Raw genomic sequence first — 4,781 nt, 5'->3', positions numbered from 1 at the left:
ATATTTGAATATATTTATTTTAATGATTATGTATGAGTTTATTCCCATATTCTAATAAAATTTCAAAATATAAATTGACATTAAATGTAATATTGAGTTATTACCATATTTTAAAATGTTTTATCAGAAATATAAATTAACATTAAATGCAATTGTCCATGTCATATTAAGCTATAAGATATGTCATCAATTTCAGTAGCCATGTCATATTTGTTTTGTTAAATTGATTGTGAAAAGACATGGGCAAAATCACTTCGCAAATCACTTCACAAAAGTGTTCCTCCATAGCGTCTCTTTCCTGCATATTTTTCTTACGTCCAGATCTTTTTTTTGGGGTGTCAGTTCTAACTAAACTTCATGGGAAAAGAATATCTAGGTTTATGATAATGGAATCATGGGTTGAAAGTAGTAAAGATATAAATTATACACGTATAGTTTGTGTATGAAAATATATAAGTTATTGATTTGTTGCAGATTTTTTGATGATATCACATTAAAGATGATTTTACTGCAGACTATTTAATGATATAAGAAACATTATTAATGATGTTGGTTTTTTTTTACTTTATTAACTTTCATTTGTTTAATTCTATATATTTTGTAATCTTTTTAAAATGTTTTGTTTCAGTTTTATATTGAATTTAGTTCACATAGTTTATGTTTACATAATTTATGTTTTAAAACATAATTTTTCTTAGACAACTTAAACTAAGAATAACCTAATTAAACGATACAAAAAACAAATCAAACCAAATACAAACCGAACTGAATACAAACTGAACAGAACACAAACCGAATCAAACAAACTATGGTTTACTTCAGTTGGAAAATACTAGAATGAAACTAACCAAACAAACCGAACCAACCGAGAAAATAACAGAAGTGGCCACCCCTAAAATAGATATATCGAACTAAAAAAAACGTTGTAGAGTTATGGGAAGTGCAAATACAAAACTAGATTATATAGAATATAATTGATTCCAAAAATAAGGAACTTGGTAGAAATGATTAAACCTACTGTATTGGAAAACGATATGACCAAACCATACATTGCAATTACAAACCTTAAAACAAACATTCTCTGTCAATTGGGGTCTCTGCCCACTTCTTGTCGAATAGAGTACATTCTTCCTGCTTTTTATGTATTGTGGCTCCTTGTAAACTTGTAATGATGATTGTACTATTTATTATAGTTATTACAATTCGAGTTAATAAATCCGATGTTGAATAAGAAGTTGGTCATTTACAAACCTATGAGCATGATTATTGGGGGTTTTTAGAGCATGATTAACCCGGAGTTCTTAGTATGGGGTGGTGTAGGGTGGGTCTTATCGGAATATAAGAACTCGTCTCTTAACTTTTAACTAAAAAAATTAAGAACAAGTTCTTAAATAAGAGTTTAAGAGCCGATTTTTTACTTTTTAGTTAAAAGTTAAAAGACGGGTTCTTATATTCCGATAAGAATTTCACTTTAAAAACCTCCAATAATCATGCTCTTAGAAAGAGAAGCTCTTAAAATATTTGCTAAAGATGAACATCAAATTATTATGAACCAAACAGTTTAAATTGGATCCAAATAGATATATAGAAGCATCGTTCCTCGTTCAGAATTCATCACGTTCCACGTCTTACAGGTTCTTATCAATGCACAAGAGCTCAACTTCATCTCACCATAAAAAGTTAGAAAATGGCCATTATAAAAGATCATGGTCCCTCAATGGTAGGGAGTTTGTTTATAAGGCGTGGAGACTTTTTACAAAGAGACAAGTGGTCGACGTTGCTCCACTTTCGCGTTAACGTTGACGTGAAGCATTAAGATTATCAATCATATAGAGTCAACAATTTCTGCTCCATTTATATTGACCTTCATGTGATGCCATCTAGAAATCTCCCAGCTAATTACTATTTCTTTATACATTCTGATCTATTTTGTCATAAACAAATACCAAAATACCAATCTCTGGTGAGGGATAAGTGACCCATTCATTAGTTTGATTGGTCACAAGTATTTGGCTGCTATATAGACTTGTCTGTGTATCATATTTGTATTTTATTTTTAAAACAATAATTTTCCAACTTCCAACTTGCCGATGTGCGTTTTTGACCGACTTTTAAAGATACACGTTCTAGAATAGTTAACGTTTGGTTCTATAAAATAGGCTCTCCTCCTAGTGACAATTCAAGATATACATCCCAAAAAACAAGTAGTTTATTAAACCAAAAAAATGAAGACATTCATTGCCAGATGTCTCCTTCTATTGGCCCTGTATGCAGCTGCTCCGCAGCAGATTCAATATGGGACCTCTGCAACAAAAAACTCAAACGTCTCAAGCAGCAGCCAAATCTCCAAGAACATCGATTCTATCCCGCTACCCTCGTCCTCACAGACTCCTTCACAAGGCTTCGTTACAACCAACTCCTCAAGTTACAACAAGAAAGATAATGTCTACGGACTTGCTCAATGCAGAGGTGACATCAGCAAGACGACTGCACCACCTGCATCCAAGACGCTGCCAAGAAAATCCGTGAAGTCTGTCCGAACCAATCTGACGCAAGGATCTTGTACGACTTCTGCTTCTTACGTTACAGCCAAGAGATTTCATTGGGAAGCTAGACACGGGTGCTGGTCTCATATACTACAACGTCGCTAACGTAACCGAAACAGACCCCAAAACGTTCGATAATGAGCTTGGGAAACTCTTTGATAAAATAGGTCTGAAGCGGTTTTGCCTGAGAGTCAAGGTTTAGGTAAAGGTAAGACACAGCTGACACCGTTTGTTGACACTAAACGGTTTGGTTTCAGTGTACTAGGGACTTAAGCGCGTTAGATTCGCACAGTTGTTTGCAACTGCGGTCCAGAGCTTCATGGGGGCTTGTCACAACAAGAAGGATGTCTTGTCTTGTATAGTAGTGCTATGTCCGGTCCGAGTTTTACCCACCCGTTTTACTTCCTCTTGATCCGGCTAAGACCGGCACTAGGTCGGTACTATTTCTTCCGTTAGGCTCTGATGAGGGCCAGATAACACATATGTGTGCAAACCTTTTACAATTAAAATGGATAAATAAAAATCTTTTCCTTGTTGCTCTTTACAACGTGTAATGTAGCAATTTAAGTTGAAAAGCTATTGTGTTCTAGATTCCTATCATGCGTGCAAATCATTGGATCGTATACATTTGGTTTATCCAAAAGAACTAATAGGATTATCACACTTACTAAAAAATATTAAAGTGTTTATTATTGATATAAAATTGTTAGATTACTTTTTATAACATGTAAGACAAATTATCAAATAAGTTTGAAGATGTAGATGGGCCCAGTGTTTCAAAGAATAACAATCTAAAATAGTGAACAAGAATGAGCCTCGCTCAGTCATATATTGTATTCTAGAAGCTAATATACAATGAGCATAAATTATAATTTCAAAATTACGAAAAACTTGTAAAAATAGAGAAAATCCTGAAACTTCCATTAATTATATCTATGGTGAAAGATTATGGAACAGATATGAAATCAGTGATATATATTGGCCCTCGCAACCTGCGACGTGCACAGGTTGTTTTACGTTTTGCTGTCAGATTAGCGATTGGTCGCAAATCGCAAGTTGTTGTTTTGTTTTAATGTCGCGCTACTAGTCACATGTTTAGATTCAAGTAGCTTGAAAAAAACAGCGACAAAAACTTTAAAAAAATCTGATTGTGCTACTGGTGCAGGTCGCTGATCGCAGATCGCGCAACTCGTAAACGAACATAATTTTAGCCGCAGGTGCAAGTCACAGATCGCGCGACACGTAAACAAACGTAATCTCAGTCGCAAGTCGCGCGACACGTAACGAACATGATCATCGACAAAAGTTATAAAGTTGTTTTCTTATAAACTATATAAATTCTCACATCATAATACAAAATATGATGTATTTAAACAGTTGAAACAGTTGGTGATGCTAAAATTGAAATCTATAGGAATTTTTTCGTTTATGACATTTACAGTATGAAATTAAACAGTAGGGGTGAGGTGGACAGTCAATTCATAAAACAATTTTTTTGACCAGTCTAACTAATAGAGAGATCAATTTCGGTTTGGTAGTTTCAAACCAACCGAACATATTGGTTCGGTTTCTTATGCGATACCGGTTTATTCGTAAACCATAACCCCCCCAAGTAGGTCGTCTCAGCTCTCTCTCTCTCACTTGCGACGGCTCTCTCACTTAACCACTTTCCCAGCTGCCGGAAAACACAGCTATGCTCTCCGTCGCTAAACGCCTAAGCTGCCGTACCGTCGCTCCGTAACGGCGCCCCCCTCTCCAATTCTTCAGAACGGAGGCAGGTCAGCCGAGACGGCGAAACAAGTCCCACTCTCCGCCGCTCAAAAAGAAGGAAGAGAAGTCGGAGTGGTGGATCGTCGACGGAGAGATGCACGAGATCGGCGATCACGTACCTCTCCGCGAGTCGATCACCATCCCCCAGACATATCCCCAAAAGGCGCCGAGAGCAGCTCCGCGAGTCAGTTCATGCGCCGCACCGCCTCGTCCTCAAAGAATCGGTCGTCTGCGACTAATCCCTTTTCACAGTTTTAGGTTTAGAAGTGGTCATGTGTGATTAGTAATTCTGATGATTTGTAACCGATAGAGCAAGAGCCGTTCTGCTCAACAGTACATTTTGTCACAACGCTTAGGGAATTCATGAATCATCCTTACTACAATGAATTTTCACTCCAACAAGATAGCTAGGTATCATTTAGTAAGTACATAAAGTGGGAGTTCGTCGATTTCTGCATTTCAATC

At 36.4% G+C, this 4,781-nt stretch overlaps 1 pseudogene; it reads left to right on the top strand.

Annotated features, from left to right (window-relative positions):
- The first annotated feature begins 2,225 nt into the window (after positions 1-2,225).
- On the top strand, positions 2,226-3,025 carry LOC125594668 (annotated as a pseudogene).
- Positions 3,026-4,781: the final 1,756 nt, after the last annotated feature.

Source organism: Brassica napus (genome assembly GCF_020379485.1).
Source record: "Brassica napus cultivar Da-Ae chromosome C3 unlocalized genomic scaffold, Da-Ae chrC03_Random_23, whole genome shotgun sequence".
Lineage (NCBI taxonomy): Eukaryota > Viridiplantae > Streptophyta > Magnoliopsida > Brassicales > Brassicaceae > Brassica > Brassica napus.
Note: the sequence above shows the minus strand (reverse complement) of the source record. Positions and strands in the feature narration are given on the sequence as shown.